Here is an 18684-nt window from a genome sequence, read left to right on the forward strand (position 1 = left end):
AGGGTTTATTCAGTACAGTTGGCCAAACTTCAGGCATTCACCTTAGCACTGTATGCCCTAGCCAACAGTTGGCCCCATCTGCACATTTTTACAGACTCTTGAGCCACTGCTTAAGAGTTGCCCCATTTGGGGAAAGAACTCTGAGAATCTCTAACCTCACAGATACCCAAAATGTAAATGAAGGTAACACATTTATTTTCACATAGTAAAGGTCAAACATAAGGTCTCACCAAGAGACTCCTTATTTTCCTTCAGAATTTGAGGCATCATTGATAGTGACGAAGGCACCCATTTTGTTTCTTAGAATATACAGTGCTGGGCTTAAGGAAGGAATTCAACAAAACATTTACTTTGCTTACAGACTTCATTCTGTAGGACTTAGCACCATACTGACTTCATTAAACAGATGTATATTTAATTAAATGAACATGGCACAGTTCAGTCATTAGACAAGCATCAGGGGTGAATTGTAAGATTCTGAGTCTATTTTTTGAAGTTTGCTGACATTTTTTTAAGCTTCACCTTCTTCCCCTCTGCCCCACATCGGGGCAAACTGGTAAGAAGCTCTGGTTGCTCCCTCCTTGGGGATCAGGAAAAGATTCAAACTATGGAAGCTCCTTCATGTGTGTAGGAAGCCTTACACTGGGCCCTAACCACAATGAAAACCCAAGCTTGTCTCCTTTCCTTGTTCTGTCAAGCCGTTTCTCACCTGCTTGGGAAGCCTGACCTTCTCTACCAGAAAATCTTCATTTAGGTAAGTATTAAACTTTCTTGTACCCTCTTGGTGTGTGTAACCAGTCTCAACATCTAACCTAAGTTTGGGATGGGGGTCCCTTCTTCCTCTTCACAGTGTCAAGTAGTACCTGATCGAAGTTCTTCTTTGCATTTCCCTAATGACTAATGATGTCGAACGTATTTCCATGTCCTTATTGGCCATTTGTATATCTTCTTTAGAGAAATATCTATTCAAGTCCCTTCTTCTTTTTAAATTACATTATTTATATTTTTAATTGTTTAGTTATATGTCTTTTAATGTATTGTGGGTATTAGGTCCCTAACAGATATATGATTTTCAATTGTTGTCTTCCATTTTTTTTTTTTTTTGAGACGGAGTCTGGCTCTGTCGCCCAGGCTGGGGTGCAGTGGCGCGATCTCAGCTCACTGCAAGCTCCGCCTCCCAGGTTTACGCCATTCTCCTGCCTCAGCCTCCAGAGTAGCTGGGACTACAGGCGCCCGCCACCTTGCCCAGCTAGTTTTTTGTGTTTTTTAGTAGAGACGGGGTTTCACCGTGTTAGCTAGGATGGTGTCGATCTCCTGACCTCATGATCCGCCCATCTCGGCCTTCCAAAGTGCTGGGATTACAGGCTTGAGCCACTGCGCCCGACCTGTTGTCTTCCATTTTATGGGTTGTCTTTTCACTTTATTGATGGTGTCTTTTGAGTACAAAAGTTTTTCATTTTAATGAAGTCCAAGCTATCTAGTTTTTCTTTTATAGCTTGTGCTTTTGTGTCTTATTTAAAAATTGTTACCTAATCAAGTTCACAATGATTTGCACCTATGCTTTCTTCTGTGAGTTTTATAATTTTAGCTTCTACATGTAAGTCTTTGATCTCTTTTGAGTTTATTTTTTATTTTTATTTTTATTTTTTTTGAGACGGAGTCTCGCTGTGTCGCCCAGGCTGGAGTGCGGTGGCGCGATCTCGGCTCACTGCAAGCTCCGCCTCCCGGGTTGACGCCATTCTCCTGCCTCAGCCTGCCGAGTAGCTGGGACTACAGGCCCCCGCCACCACGCCTGGCTTTTTTTTTTGTATTTTTAGTAGAGACGGGGTTTCACCCTGTTAGCCAGGATGGTCTCGATCTCCTGACCTTGTGATCCGCCCGCTTCGGCCTCCCAGAGTGCTGGGATTACAGGCGTGAGCCACCGCGCCCCGCCTGAGTTTATTTTTGTATGTAGTGTGAGATAGGGGTCCAATTTCATTTGCATGTAGATATCCAGTAGTCCTGGCACCATTGTTTAAGAGACTATGCTTGGCACTCTTGTCAAAAATCAATTGACCATAAATATAAGGGTTTATATCTACACTCTCAATTCTGTTCATCAGTCTGTATGTCTACAATTATTCTAGTACCATAGAATCTTAGTAACTGAAGCCTTGTAGTAAGTTTTGATACTGGGAAATACGACTCCTCCAACTTTGTTCCACATTTTCAAAATTGTTTTGACCATTTTGAGTTACTTCCGTTTTAGTATTAATTTTAGGGTCAGCTTGTCTGTTTCTGCACAGAAGGTATTTAGAATTTTAATAGGAATTTCACTGAATCTATAGATCAGTTTGGAGAGTATTGCCATCTTAACAATATTAAATCTTACAATCAATGAAACCAAGTGTTTTCCCATTTTTAAAGGTCTTAAATTTCTTTCAGCAATGTTTTGTAGTTTTCAGAGTACAGGTTGTGGTCCCACACATTAAGGTCCCCATACACAATATTGTTGACAAGTCTTTCATCTCCTTGGCTAAATTTATTCACCTTTCACCTTCTTGGCTAAATTTATTCCTAAGTGTTGAATTTTTTTTTATGCTACTGTAAATGGACTTGTTTTCTTTTTTAAGTTTTATGTTTAATTGACACACAATAATTCTATTTATTTATGGGGTACAGTGTGATGTTTCAATAGACATATACATTGTGCAGTGATCAAATCAGGGTATTTAGCATATTAATCACCTCAAACATTTATCATTTCCTTGTGGTAAGAACACTCAAAATCCTTCATCTAGTTATTTTGAAATGTATAACACAATATTGTTAATTATAGTCATTCTACTGTTCAATAGAACAACAGAACTTATTTCTCCTATTTAACTGTGATTTTGTACCCTTTAACTAGTCTTTCTGCCTCTCTTCCACCCCACTCTTTTCCCTCTACCCTCCTCAGCCTCTGGTAACCACTATTCTAATCTGTACTTGTATGAGATCAGCTTTTTTAAGATTCCACAAATGAATGAGATCGTGTGCTATTTGTCTTTTTGTGCCTGGCTTATTTCACTTAAACTTGTTTTCTTAATTTTATTTTTGTATTGTTCATTGCAAGGTAGAACTACAGTTGATTTTTGTTTATGATCTTATAACCTGCAACTGTGCTGAACTCATTTATAAGTTCTAGTAGTTTTTAGTGGATTCCTTAAAATTTTTACATTCAAGGTCATGCCATCCACAAATAGAGATAGTTGTACTGCTTCCTTTATAACTTCAGTGCCTTTCATCATGTTTTCTTTTAAAAGTGCCCTTGTTAGAATCTTCAGTACATTGTTGAAGTGGAGAGAGTAGACATCCTTGTCTTTCTCCTGATTTTAGGGGGAAAGCTTTTGATCATTAATTATTTATTGATATTATTATTATTATTAGAGACAAGGTCTCCCTCTGTCACCCAGGCTGGAGTACAGTGGCACAATCTCTGCTTACTGCAGCCTGGACCTCCTGGGTTCAAGTGATCCTCCTGCCTCAGCCCCCCAAGTAACTGAGACTACAGGCACATGACACCTTGCTGGATAGTTTTTGTATTTTTTGTAGAGACTGGGTTTCGCCATATTGCCTAGGCTGGTCTCGAACACCTGGACTCAAGCAACCCGCCCACCTCAGCCTCCCAAAGTGCTGGGATTACAGGCGTGAGCCACTGTGCCAGGGCCTGATCTTTAATTATTAAGTATGGTGTTTCTGTGAATTTTTCATAGATGCCATTATTGGGTTGAAGAAATTTCCTTCTGTTCCTAGTTTAAGAGTTTTTAAATGAAAAGTTGTTGGGCTTATTCAAAGCCTCTTTCTATATCCATCGAGATGGTCATGTGGTTTTCACCTTTTATGCTGTTAATATAGTGTATTACACTGCTTTTCATGTATTTATCCAGCTTTTTATTTCTGGAATAGATCTCAGTCATGGTGTGGAGTTCTTTTTATATGTGTCTGAATTTGGTTTGCTAGTATTTTGTTGAGGATTATTGTGTTTATATTCATAAGGGATATTGGTCTGCAGGTTTCTTTTCTTGTAATGCCTCTGTCTGGTTTTGCTATCAGGATAATACTGGCCTCACAGAATAAGTTAGGAAGTGTTCCCTTGTCTTCCCTCCTTTCAAGGAGTTTGTGTAGCATTTAGCAGCGAAGCTATCTTGGCCTTGGCTTTTATTTGTGGGTAGTGTTTTGATTACTAATACAATCTCTTCACTTGTTATAGGTCTCTTTATCTTATCTATGTCTTCCCAAGTCAGATTCAGTAGTTTTTGTTTTTCTAGGAGTTTGTTTTATTTAAGTTAATCTGATTTTTTGTCATACACTTATTTATAGCATTTTTTTATAAGATTGGATGTAATATTCCCTCTTTCATTTCTTATTCTAGTAATTTGAGTCTTCTGTCCTTTTTCTTGGTCATTCTGGTTAAGGGTTTGTCAATTTTGTTGATCTTTTGGAAGTACCAATTTTTATTTTCATTGATGGCTCTCTATTATTTTTTGATTCTCTATGTCATTTATTTACTCCTTAGTCTTTGTATTATTTCCTTCCTTCCTTCTGTTTGCTTTGGGTTTAGTTTTCTTTTTATAGTTAATTAAGATGAAAAGCTAGGTCATTGTTTTAGATATTTCTTGTTTTTCATATATTTATCCAACTTTTTATTTCTAGAATAGATCTCAGTCATGGTGTGGAGTTTTTTATACATGTCTGAATTTGGTTTGCTAGCATTTTGTTGAGGATTATTGTGTTTATATTCATAAGAGATATTGTAATATAGTTATTACAACTATAAATTTTCATCAATAAAGAATACTGCTTTCACTGCATGTCATATGTTTTGGTAGGTTGTGTTTAAGTTTTCATTAATCTCAAAGAACTCTCTCATTTCCTGTGTAGTTTCTTATTTGACCTTTGACTTTTTTAGAGATGCGCTGTTTAATTTCTACTTTTGAATTACTTTACAAAATATCTTCCTGTTACTGATTTCTAATTTAATTCTATTGTGGTTGGTAAAGATACTTTTTATTGTTTCAGTCCGTTTTATGGAGACTTGTTTTATGATCTAACATATGGTCTATCTTCCATGAGAATATTTCTTTTTTTTTTTTTTTTTTTTTTTTGAGACGGAGTCTTGCTCTGTAGCCCGGGCTGGAGTGCAGTGGCCAGATCTCAGCTCACTGCAAGCTCCGCCTCCCGGGTTTACGCCATTCTCCTGCCTCAGCCTCCAGAGTAGCTGGGACTACAGGCGCCCGCCACCTCGCCCGGCTAGTTTTTTGTATTTTTAGTAGAGACGGGGTTTCACCGTGTTAGCCAGGATGGTCTCGATCTCCTGACCTCGTGATCCGCCCGTCTCGGCCTCCCAAAGTGCTGGGATTACAGGCTTGAGCCACCGCGCCCGGCCTCCATGAGAATATTTCATATGCACTTGAGAAGAATGTGTGTTCATCTGTTACTGGGTTAAGTGTTACTCTAGTGTCTATTAGGTGCAGTCTTCTTTTTCCTTGTTGATCTCCTATCTGATTGTTTTTAATCTATTATTGAAAGTGGGATATTGAGGCAGCCAGAATATGTTATTGAATTGTTCGTTTCTCTGTTCAGTTCTGTCAGTTTTTGGAATCTGTTGGTAGATGAATGTAAGTTTATCATAGTGATATTTTTGTGATGGATTGGCAGCTTAAAGATTGCAAAATGTTATTCTTTGTCTGTTTTACCAATATTTGTTTTAAAGTATATTTTGTCTGCTATTAGTATAACCACTCCTACTGTTTTTTGGGTACTGTTTATATGGTATCTCTTTTTCCATTCTTTTACTTTAAACTTATTTGTGCCTTTGAATCTAAAATCATTCTCTTGAAGATAATGTGTAGTTGGGCCATACCTTTTTTTTTGTCAATTTAACTAGTCTCTGTCTTTATTGGAGAGTTCAATCCATTCACATTTAGTGCAGTTACTCTTCAGGTAGAATTTACATGTGTATTTTGTTATCTGTCTTCCCTATGTCTTATGTTCTTTTGTTTTTCTGTTTTTACATTACTGCTTTCATTTGTTTTAAGTCAATATTTTCCACTGTGCCATTTCAATTCCCTGTCGTTTCTTTTGCTATATATTTTGGTGTTTTTTTTTTTAGTTCATTCTATGGAGATTACCATTAACATCTTAATTGATGAGAATCTAGTTCAGATTTATATGAACTTATTACTGTCGATAGAATACAAAAGCTTTGCTTCCTTAATAGCACTATAACCTTTATGTTGTTAGTGTTACAAATTATATCTTTTTGCACTGTGTGTCCATCAACATAGATTTATAATTATTGTGGTAGTCATGTTTTAAGTCAGACTGGAAAACACAGGAATTGCAAATTTTTAAAAAGCAACAACTATATTTATACTGTTTTTAATATTTACCTATGTAGTTACTTTTACCATTAAACTTTATTTCATCTTATGATTTCATGTTACTTTCTAGTGTCCTTTCCTTTCAGACTGAAGGACTTCTTTTAGTATTGCTCATAGGGCAGCTGCCAGCTACTTGATATCTCTTTCAGTTTTGTTTATCTGATAATGTCCCATTTTCTCCTTCACTTTTGAAGGATAGTTTTACTTCCTTTATTAGATACAGAATTGTTTATCGCAGTTTTTTTTCTTTCTGTAACTTGAGTATGTCTTCCCACTGCTTTTTGGCCATGGCTTCTGAGGAGACGTCAACTGTTAAACTTCTGTTTTCTTGTTTGTGAGAGTTGTTTTTCTCTTGTTGCTCTTTGGGATTTTCTCCTTGTTTTGGCTTTCAATATATTTATTATGATGTGCCTGTGTGTATATACTTCTCATTTTTCCTACTTAGTGTTTGTTTGCTTTTTAGAATGTGTATGTAAACATTTTTTTCATCAAATTTGTGATACTTTCAGCTGTAATTTGTTCAAATATCTTCTTCCTCTTTTCTGTTTTCTTCTCTGATTCCCATTATATGTATTTTGGTTGCTAGATGGTTTCTTACAAGTTTCTGAGGGTGTGTTTATATTCTGTCTCCCTGTGTCTGTGTGTGTATATATACATGTGTATGTATATATATATGTATATGTATATATACACACACACAGTCTCAGAAACCTATGTGTGTATGTGTGTAAAATTTCTGTTCCTCAGACTGGATAATCGGAATTGGACTATCTTCAACCTTGCTGATTATTTTTTTCTATCAGTGTAAATCTGCTCTTGAGCCCCTCTAATGAATTTTTCATATCAGTTACTTTATATTTCTAGGGGGCTTGAGGGATTTAGGGGCTTGTTGAAGAAAGACATATGACTGTGAGGTGGCAGTATCACACACAAGTTTTATTGGGAGATGTGTTGACAGGCTTGCATGTTGGGGAAGTCTTTCACAGTAGGAGCTTGTCCAGAGGCCCTGGCTTTGGAGTTGCTACTCTGAAGGGGAAGAGGCCATGGAATTTCCAGAGAGGGAGACTGTAGAGGGGACTTGACTTACATGTTTAGGTGATGGCTACTCAGCAGCACAGTGGGGAGTCTCTGGGTCCGAGAGAGCTCTAAAGGGCAACAATATGTCAAAAGACAAAATTACAACAAATTTAGTTTAAAGATCTCACTTGGCTGTATTTGTGATTCTAGAATCAGGCAACACTATTCCACAAAATAGAATACTTGTTCAAATGAGCTGAGAGCAGAAGAGATTGACTTCATAGAGGAGAAGGGCTGAAGAAGCAAAGAACAAAGTGTATTAGTTTATTGTGTGTGTAACCACTAAAGTATCTACTCAGTAGCTTAGCCATCATTGGATAAAGATTTCCTTAAATGCCTGGGACCAGTAAATTGCATAGTCTTTAATAAAGGGATCTGTATACATCTTGGGGCATGCAACACTTAGCCAGGCAGTTTACAACCGTACATTAGCCTTCACTTCCTGATTGCAGAGAGCCTAAAAGTCAGTTAGAAGTGAGAGTTTATGGCCTTCTTAGGTGTTTCCTGAGCATGCACAAAGCCCTATACATGCAGATGGCCTTCTATATTCCCTAGAAAATATCAGAACTCTTCAAATCCCCTATTGATAGCTTATTCCTCAGCTTTTCCTTTCATTCTTTTTATTTAGTCTATTGTTTGCTGCAAGTGTTAGCATTTGTGGAGGGGCTTTTAGTATGGGTTTTGCACTGAATCAAACATAAACCTTTTAAGTAGTGTCTTCCGGGGAACCAACGGACAGGACAAATAATGACAGTTCTTTAGAACTGAAGCTTTGGGAGTTGATGCCACTGCTAAACAGCTGAGCCAGCTAATGTAGTTCTTTGACAGCATAGAAATGTAGGGAGAAATGAGCAGCCCCTGACTGAAATGCCGCCGACTCTCCTTGTTCTTACTTAGTTCTGTAGATTTTGTTGCTGTTGATCAGTTCCCAGAGAATTTAGGTGATTGACTTTGCTTGTTTTGACCAGTTTTATTAGATGTCTCTTTGGGGAGGAGATTTCACTGAGCTCCTCACATAGCCATTCCAGAATTCCCATACTTTTGGTGTTTTATATAAAACCTCATTGCTGAAGCCTAAGGTCATGCAAGTTTTCTGTTTTCTTCTAGAAGTTTTATAATTTTCTGTTTTACATTTAGATTTGTGATCCATTTTGAATTAATTTTCATGTGAAGTGTGAGGTTTGTGTCATAATTTTATTTTGCACATGGATTCCAGTTGTTTCAGCACCATTTTTTTTTTTTTTTTTGGCGAAGATTGTCCTTTTCCATTGAATTACCTTTATGCCTATGTAAAAAAAATCAGTTGACTAAAATGAAATAACCTGATTAAAAAATAGGCAAAAGTCCTGAACAAAGACACCTCACCAAAGAAAATATACAGATGATATATAAGCATGTGCAAAGATGCTCAACAACATATGTTATTAGCAAATTGTAAGTTAAAAAAGATACCACTACACATTTATTAGAATGTTCCAAATCCAAAACACTAACAACATCAAAAACTGGTGGAAAGATGAAGCAACAGGAGCTCTCTCTCATTCTTTCTTGGTGGGAATACAAAATGGTATAGCCACTTTGGAAAACAGTTTGACAGTTTCTTACAAAGCTAAATGTACTCTTACCATATGATCCAGCAATTGCGTTCCTTGGTATTTACTCAAATGGGTTGAAAAGTTACGTCTACACAAAACTCTGCACATAAATGTTTATAGTAACTTTATTCATAATTGCCAAAATTTAGAAACAATCAAGATGTCCTTTAGTAGGTGAATGGATAAATTGTAGTGCGTCCAGACAATGGAGTTTAGTGCCAAAAAAGGGCTATGAAAAACCTTTTCGAGCCATGAAAAGATATGGTGGAATCATACGTGCATATTACTGAGTTTTAAAATAAGCCAATCTGAAAAGGCTGCATGTCTCAGCTACTCGGAGGCTGAGGTGGGAGGATGGTTTTAGCCTGGGAGGCAGAGGTTGCAGTGAGCTGAGATTGCACAGCACCCCAGCCTGGACAACAGAGCGAGTCCCAGAAAGCAAGCAAGCAAGTAAGAAAGAAGGGAGGGAGGGAGGGAAGGAGGGAAGGAAGGAAAGAAGGAAGGAAGGAAGGAAGGAAGGAAGGAAGGAAGGAAGGAAGGGAGGGAGGGAAAGAAAAAGCTACATACTATATGATTCCAAGTATTTGACATTCTGGAAAAGGCAAAACTATGGAGATGGTAAAAAGATCAGTAGCTTCCAGGGTTTGGGGGTTGAGAAGGGATGAACAGACGGAGCACATGGGATTTTTAGGGCAGTGAAACTACTCTGTATGGTACTATAATGGTGGATACATGTGTTTATACATTTGTGAAAACCTATAGAATGTACAACACTGAGAGTAAACCCCAATGTAAACTATGAACTTTAGGTGAGAATGATATGTCAATATAGGTTCATCAATTATAACAAATATACATACCCTTCTGGTGGGAGATTTTCATAGTGGGGATGGTTGTGTGTATACGGGAGCAGAGAGTATGTGAAGAATCTCTACCTTGTACTCAGTTTTTATGTGAACCTAAAGCTTATTTAAAAAATAAAGTCAATTTTTAAAAAGTCAACTGAAAAAAAAATGCTTCTCTCTCCCACACCTTGCCCCAATCCTCTGGCAATAATAAATGGTTTTGCAGTATTAAAAAAAATCTGTGATTGTATTTGTGCGGATCTATTTATGGGCTCTGTGTTCTGTTCTGTTGATCTATGTGTCTTTTCTTTTGGTAATACTATGGCACCTTGATTACTATAGACTTATGTCATGTCTTGAAATCAGATAATATGAGTCCTCTAACTTGGTTTTTCTTTTTCAGAGTTGTGATAGCTGTTAGGTCATTTGCCTTTTCATGTCTACAAAATGCTTGCTAAAATTTTGATTGGAATTGTGTTTATATGACCTTAATTGAGCATTTTATCTCCTCTCTTTGCATATCATTTATATTTCTTTTTCTTAACTTTTTAGTAGTTACCCTAGTTTTTACAGTACACATTTTTAATCTAAGTCTTTCAAATACTATTGTATTGCTTCCTGTATAGTGTGGGTACCTTATAAGAGTTATTCCCCGTTTCTGCCTTGCTTTCTTTTTGACATTGCTGTCACCCCTTTCACTTACTTACATGCTACGGTCATTTCATACATTGTAGTGTTTTTACTTTATACACAGTTACCTCCTAGATTGATTAAGAATAAGAAAAATAAAAAGTTTTATATTACCTATATTTGTTTTTCTCTGACTTTCTTTCTTTATGAAGATTAGGTTTCTAACATGTTATTTTTATTTTGTGCCTGGAGAACTTCTTTTGACATTTCTTGCAGGACATGTCAGCTTATGGTATCCAGCAGTTTCTCTACCATGTAAACAAATCATAAGTGCTAGATCTTCCTGTCTCTCCAAATGTTCAAGTGGTGATTTCCCTTGTGGCCTGAGTTCTCTGATGATTTTTTAAAAGTTATTGATTTTCATTTTGTCTAGCTTTTGTAAGGGCAGGAGGGACATCTTCCCAGTTCTTTACAATTTGGAGCTACAGTTAGAGGTGCTTATGTATGTATTTTTAAATTTTTCTTGTGGATGTGTTACCAAAACAGTAAAAAGAAACAGGTGAAATTAATTTTAATAAAGTATTTTATTTAACCCAAACATCAAAAATAACATTTTAACATGTAATCTGTATAAAAATACTTAAGAGCTGTTCTACATTAAAACAATACTCTTCTAAATATCATATGGATTTTTCTACTTGTATCACATCTCACTTTGAACTATCGCATTTCACGTAATCAGTAACCCAATGTGGTTTGTGGCTATTGCATTAGGCAGCACAGGTCCAAAGAGAATATGTAGAAAGAGAAGGAAGGAGAGTTGAGGATGAACTTTTGGGGATACAGACAGTTAGGTGTTAAGCAGAGGAAGAGAGACCTAAAGACAGAAAGAAAAGTCAGAGAAAAATCGAAGAGAGCAAAAGAATAACTGAAACAAAGGGAAGAATATGTTTCAAGGAAAAATAAGTATTCAAATAGTGTCAAATGTGTCAAGGAGCTCAGGGTAGATATGGACTAGATACGGGAATTGACAAATGGAAAAGAATAGAGAATACGGAAATAGACCGGTGTGTGTGTGTGTGTGTGTGTGTGTGTGCGCGTGCGCGCGCGCGCGCACGTATATGTATATATATGTGAAATTAGTAAGTGAAAGAGGTGTCAACATAAATTAATAGAGCAGAATGTATCATTCAATAAATGGTGATGGGACAATTGATTATCCATATAGAAAAAAATAAAATAAAATACCAACACCAAAAACAAAACATTAATTTTTTATAGATTATACACCCAATTGTGAAAAGCAAAACTTTAATTTTTTTAATAAAAAAAATTAGGGGACTATTTTTATTATCTCAGGGAAGGGAAGGGTTGTTGAAACAGAATGTATAAAGAAAGTCTATAAATCAATTAAATGATAAGCCATCCAATCCGAAAAATGGGCAAAGTTATGAAGAGGTAATTTATAAAAAAGGAAATACAGAAGTCCAATAAATACATTAAAATGTGGTCAATTGCACTAATAATCAAGGGACTGAAAATCAAAATAATGAAATGTCACTTTTAACATATCAGATAAAAATTTTATTGTTTGACAATACCTGGTATTGGCATGGTTGTAGGGAAACAGTAGTCTTCATATATGGCTGATGTGGGTGGAAAGAAATACAGTCACATTCGAATGAAATTAATTGTGAAGGATCTAGTAAAATTGTAGATGGGCACTTCCCTCTGTCGCAACATTTCCAATTCTAGGAGACATGTAAGACAACATTGCAGTATTACTTGATATTGTGAAAAACTGGAAATAAACTAAATTCCCCAACTGTTCCAAATTAATAGGGGAATGATCAATAACTCATCATCTATTCATACAGTGCAATTTAATATGGCAGTGAAAATGAAGAAATCACATCAGTATGTGTCAGTGTGATCTTAAAAACATAAGGCTGATGGAGAAAAGTGAGTTACAGAACAATCACATAATATGATACCATTTATTTAAATTTAAAACATACACAAATACAATATATTGCTTATAGATACAGATATGTTTGAAAATGTATGTATAAAGAAGGAATTGAAATGATGCACACCACATCAAATTTGGTTGCCTCTGGGGAGGGGAAAGGATAATGACTAGGTGTGGCTTTACAGAGTACTTCATCCTTATCTAGAATGATTAGTTTGTTTCATAAAATAGATGAAGCAAATGTGACTACATTTTAAAAAATGTTAGCAATTGTTAATTCTGGGTGGATATTCTATATTTTTGAGATATTTCCAAAATAACACCAATACCAATTAAAGTTTATAGGAGATAAGGAAAGAGGAGGAAAAAAAAAAAAGGTAGTGCCTGGAGAAAGATGCAGAAATTTGGAGGAAAAATTACTTTCAAGGTGGTAAAAACTCAAATAGATTTAACTACTGGTGGGAAGGAGCCTGGGGAGACGGAGTGGTTCAAAGTACAGGTGTGAGGAGAGATGACTAAAGAGGTAAGGGCCCAAAGTGGTGACATCATCTTGACCTATTTATACTCTGATTATAGTACCAGTACCCAGCTTGTGAGGGGTGAAGCACAGCCATTTTTCCCAACTGATCTATCACGTATCTGTCACCTAAGGCAAAAAATGTATTTCTTAACTGATACAGCTATATGTTTTTTTTAAAATTTTTTTATTATTATACTTTAAGTTCTAGGGTACATGTGCACAACGTGCAGGTTTGTTACATATGTATACATGTGCCATGTTGGTGTGCTGTACCCATTAACTCGTCGTTTACATTAGGTATATCGCCTAATGCTATCCCTCCAGCCTTCCCCCTCCCCACAATAGGCCCCGGTGTGTGATGTTCCCCTTCCTGTGTCCAAGTGATCTCATTGTTCAGTTCTCACCTATGAGTGAGAACATGTGGTGTTTGGTTTTCTGTTCTTGCTATAGTTTGCTGAGAGTGATGGTTTCCAGCTGCATCCATGTCCCTACAAAGGACACGAACTCATCCTTTTTTAGGCTGCATAGCATTCCATGGTGTATATGTGCCACATTTTCTTAATCCAGTCTGTCACGGATGGACATTTGGGTTGATTCTAAGTCTTTGCTATTGTGAATAGTGCCGCAATAAACATACGTGTGCATTTGTCTTTATAGCAGCATGATTTATAATCCTTTGGGTATATCCCCAGTAATGGGATGGCTGGGTCATATGGTATTTCTAGTTCTAGATCCTTGAGGAATTGCCACACTGTCTTGTCTTCCACAATGGTTGAACTAGTTTACAGTCCCACCAACAGTGTAAAGGTGTTCCTATTTCTCCACATCCTCTCCAGCACCTGTTGTTTCCTGATTTTTTAACGATTGCCATTCTAACTGGTGTGAGATGGTATCTCATTGTGGTTTTGATTTGCATTTCTCTGATGGTGAGTGATGGTGAGCATTTTTTCATGTGTCTGTTGGCTGTGATACAGCTATTTGTAATAATATTTTGTATGCTGTCTCCTTTGTGTTTTATTTATTTATTTATTTTTTGAGACAGAATCTCACTCTGTTACCAGGCTAGAGTGCAGTGGCAGGATCTCGGCTCACTACAACCTCCGCCTCCCTGGTTCAAGCGATTCTCCTGCCTTAGCTTCCCGAGTAGCTGGGACTAGAGGCGCGTGCCACCGCGCCCAGCTAATTTTTGTATTTTTAGTAGAGATGAGGTTTCACCATGTTGGCCAGGATGGTCTTCGATCTCTTGACCTCAAGATCCGCCCACCTCGGCCTCCCAAAGTGCTGGGATTACAGGTGTGAGTCACTGCGCCTGGCCTCCTTTGTGTTTTATATTTGATAACTACATATCAAACAACTGTTATTCCCAATCTTGACTTGGAAAAGTAACAAAATATTCCTAACAAAGTTACACTGACATGCAAGTACAGTGTTTTCTGACGTAGCTCTTGAAAAAAATATTGGCAATAAATGTATTTAAAAATAATTTTAGGCTGGGGGCAGTGGTTTAAGCCTATAATCCCAGCACTTTGGGAGGCCAAGGTGGGTGGATTACCTGAGCCCAGGAGTTCAACACCAGCTTGGGCAACACAGGGAGAACCCATCTCTACAAAAAAAATAAAAGAATTAGCCAGGCATGGTGGTGTGCACCTGTGGTCCCAGCTAGTCAGGAGGCTGAGATGGAAGGATCGCTTGATCCTAGGAAGTCAAGGCTGCAGTGAGCTGTGATCTCACCACTGGACTCCAGCCTGGGCAACAGAGTGAGTTCCTGCCTCAAAAATTAAATTAAATTAAATTAAAAATAAATAAATAAAATAATTTTAATGATGAAGGAAATTTCAGAATTTAGTAAGTTCCCAATGTTGTTTGGGCATTGGAAGCAATGTACTGTGAATCTTTAAATTTTCCAAATACAGAGTATCCAATAGATAAATGGACATCCTCACTGGGCTCTATGGGTAACTTCCTTTTCATCTTCTCCCACTTTGCAAGGTAAACAGGCACTCTGCACTTCTTTCCTTTTTAAAGAAATTATTTTTATTTTTAATTATTATGGCTATATAATAGTTGTGTATATTTACGGCATACATGGGATGTTTTGATACAAGCATATAATATGTAATGATGAAGTTAGGATAATTGGTGTTTCCATCACCTTAAGCGTTTATCATTTGTGTTAGGAACATTCCAATTCCACTCTGTTGGTTATTTTATTTTTATTTTATTATTATTATTTTTTGGAAAGAAGATCTCACTCTGTCACCCAGGCTGGAGTGCAGTGGTGTCATCTCGGTTCACTGCAGCTCCACCTTTCGGGCTCAGGTGATTCTTCCACCTCAGCCTCCTGAGTAGCTGGGACTATAGGCGCACACCACCACACCTGGCTAATTTTTGTATTTTTAGTAGGGATGGGATTTCACCATGTTGCCCAAGCTGGTCTTGAACTCCTACGCTCAAGGGATCCACCCACCTTGGCCTCCCAAAGTCCTGAGATTACAGGCGTGAGCCACTGTGCTCAATCTCCTTTAGTTATTTTTAAATATGCTATAAATTATTGTTAACTATAGTCACCCTATTGTGCTATTGAATACTAGATCTTATTCGTTCTGTCTAACTGTATTTTTGTACCCATTAACCACTCCCACTTTATCTCTCCCTCTCTGCTACTCTTAGCCTCTGGTAACCATCATTCTACTCTCTCCGTGAGTTCAGTTTTTTTTTTTTTTTTTTTTTTAGCTTCCACATATGAGTGGGAGCATGTGATATTTGTCTTTTTGACTCTACTTCTCTTTTCTCATCCAGGCTCCATGGAGGGGAAAGAAAAGGGAAAAGGTAGACAAGAAAGATTGGTAACTTGGTCTTGACCCTGCTACTCATGAGCCTTAACGTGTCTTCTTATCTTTTCTTTTCCTCACCTGCTAAAACCTCTGCAGCCCTACTTCTGCAAGCCTTCACTCTTCAGGAATTACTAGGAAGTTCTACTCATACTGGGAGCCAAATGGGATATCAGGGAGATGGGTAGGAGAATCAGCAGTACTACTAGGGATATAGCACTGGAAGATAGGTTCTTAGCGTCTCAGTGCTAGCCCTCTTTTGTTAATTTCTCATAAAAGCACATTGTTTTATTAGTGGTCTTTATAACAGTATTGGAAAATTTCAGCACCAACATAGGTCAAACAATCTTATGTAGTCCAACGTAAGTACCTAATTACCATTTACGACATTTTCTTTTTTTAAATGGAAAACTGTTTTGGAATGTAATTTTCTTATAAATGGTAGTTTGGGGCTACATTTAATTCGTGAAAGTTAGTAAGAAAGTAGAAGAAGAATAAAAGTTTGAGTTGACAAATCCCGTATGTGAATCCTTTGAGATGTTTATTAAACTAAGGTGTTATATTGTGGTTAGATTTCAGGAGGTAAAAAGTGGTAGAAATTACTTTATTTCGTTTTTCTTTTTTTCTTTTTTTCTTTTTGAAACGGAGTCTCACTCTGTCGCCCAGGCTGAAGTGCAGTGGCCGGATCTCAGCTCACTGCAAGCTCCGCCTCCCGGGTTCACACCATTCTCCTGCCTCAGCCTCCCGAGTAGCTGGGACTACAGGCGCCCGCCACATCGCCCGGCTAGTTTTTTGTCGTTTTTTTTTTTTTTTTTCTACAGGAATAAAATAGTGGAATTGTTCTCTGATACCATAAGTCAGTCAACCAATCTCTCCCACCCCACACACATACATTTAATTTTTTTCTATATTCCTCGAATGTGAGGTACCTTTAATTTCTTAAAAAATCTCAGTAAGTGTGCTGTTGCTGAATCAGTTTTTTTACATTAAGTACTACAGGGTTTCATCTGTCATTACTTTTTATGCTAACCATTTTGTAACTTTTATCTGAATAATTAAATACTTGTAACTAAATTATGTTTGAAGATTCTTAATCTATATAGGAGAAAACTTGTTTTATTAAATTTCATTTATTAGTGTTATTCATATTAGTAAAGTGTCTACTTTTTCTCTGTGGTTGTCAGAAGCTGGAGAACACCAAGTAATTTAAGATTTATTTGATTTGAGACTTTACCATAGTCAGGATATTTAAAGATATTTAACTAGGGGCACTATATGTATTAAAAGCTGACTTCCACTTTATAAAATTACAAAATATTAAAACATGCAGAAAAGTGTAAATAATAATAAAACAATGAACACTTTTGCATTTATTGCCTAACTCAATACATTTAGAAAATCGCAATGCAATTGAAGTCCCCTCTATGAACCCCCAGTCACATCCTACTCCTTTTTCTCTACATGTTGCCATTATCTTCAATTCAGTATTTATCATTCCTTTGCATTTCTTTTGATTTTCCTACTTATATAAATATCACTTGAAATATATGAAATTATTTTGCTTTTTTGAACATTATTTATATGGCAGAAATGTATGCATTCTTCTACAAACCTGCTTTTTTATTGTTCATCATGGTATTTGTCAGGCTCATTAATGAATATAAAACTCATGCATCTATTTATAATCTCGTATAAAATCATAATTAAAAGTCTCACTCCATTTTTAATGTTTGACTGCTGACAGCTTTGAAGTCTTATCTCTCCCTGTTCTCCCTCTGTCCCACATCTGAGCAAGATAAGAAAGCCATGATGCAGTGTTCTTTACCACCAGTGTAAAGTTCAAACCACAGGTGAGAATCCTCACCCCAGCCCCACCCCCAACCACCATAAAAACCCAAGCCAGTGTTCTCTCCTTGCTTTATAAAGCCATGTTTGGATGTGTCTGAGAGCCACCCCTGCTCTCTGCAGAAAACCTCATTATGTGAGTAATCAGCTTTTTTATGAATGTTGGTGTGTGTTTGTTTGGTATCATTGGTGTTGACATTCAAACCAAATTTTGAACTGGTGTCCATCCTGTCTTTGTGGAGTATTCAAAAAATTATTTCAGTGTTCTTTTGTTAATGGATATTAGGTTGTTTCCTTTTTTTTATAGTTGAAAACAGTGGTTCTATGGATACTTTTTGTTTTTTCTTATTGATTTGTAGAAGTTACATTTATATTCTGGATATGGATTCCTTGTTAGTGTTGCAAATATCTGCTCTCAGTCCGTAGTTAGTCTTTTTACCTTAACGGTTTCTTTTGTAGTACAGAGGTGATGAATTTTGATATAAATTTTGATCAAATCTACCAGTCTTTTTATTTATGATTGATCTTTGTATCTTTAAGAAATATTTCTCTGATTTGGAGGTTATAAAAATGCTCTTCTAAATGTTCTAAAACCTTTATAGTTGATTTTTCCCATTTAGGACTTTGATCTATTTATTTTTTGTTGTATAAGTTACTTCTTTTCTTGTAATGTCTTTGTCTGGTTTTTGTATCAGGACCATACTGGCCTCATAGAATGAGTTAGGAAGTATTTGCTATTCTTTAATTTTCTGGAAAAGTTTGTGTAGTACTGGTATTATTTCTTTTTAAAATGTTGGTAGAATTTGCTAGCGAAGTCATCTGACTCTTTAAAATTTCCTTGTGGGAAGGTTATACAGATGCTCCTTGATTTACAATGGGATTAAATCCCGATAAACCTGTTTAAGTTGAAAATACTGTAAGTTGAAAATGCATTTAATACACTTATCCTAGCAAACATTGTAGCT

The 18684-nt window shown here is 36.6% G+C and overlaps 1 protein-coding gene across 4 annotated transcripts in view; it reads left to right on the plus strand.

Moving 5' to 3' along the window:
* Nucleotides 1–18684, plus strand: part of MAGED1 (MAGE family member D1) — a 107177-nt gene that overhangs the window by 23894 nt on the left and 64599 nt on the right. For 2 of the 4 annotated variants that reach the window (XM_074029237.1, XM_045384144.3), the window contains exon 2: nucleotides 699–754. The exons of the other annotated variants lie outside the window; for them this stretch is intronic. The gene's annotated coding sequence lies outside the window, so the exon portion shown is untranslated. The remainder of the gene's footprint in view (nucleotides 1–698; nucleotides 755–18684) is intronic. 4 annotated transcript variants of the gene reach the window in all.

The sequence above is a fragment of the Macaca fascicularis genome, chromosome X, assembly GCF_037993035.2.
Source record: "Macaca fascicularis isolate 582-1 chromosome X, T2T-MFA8v1.1".
Classification (NCBI taxonomy): Eukaryota; Metazoa; Chordata; class Mammalia; order Primates; family Cercopithecidae; genus Macaca; species Macaca fascicularis.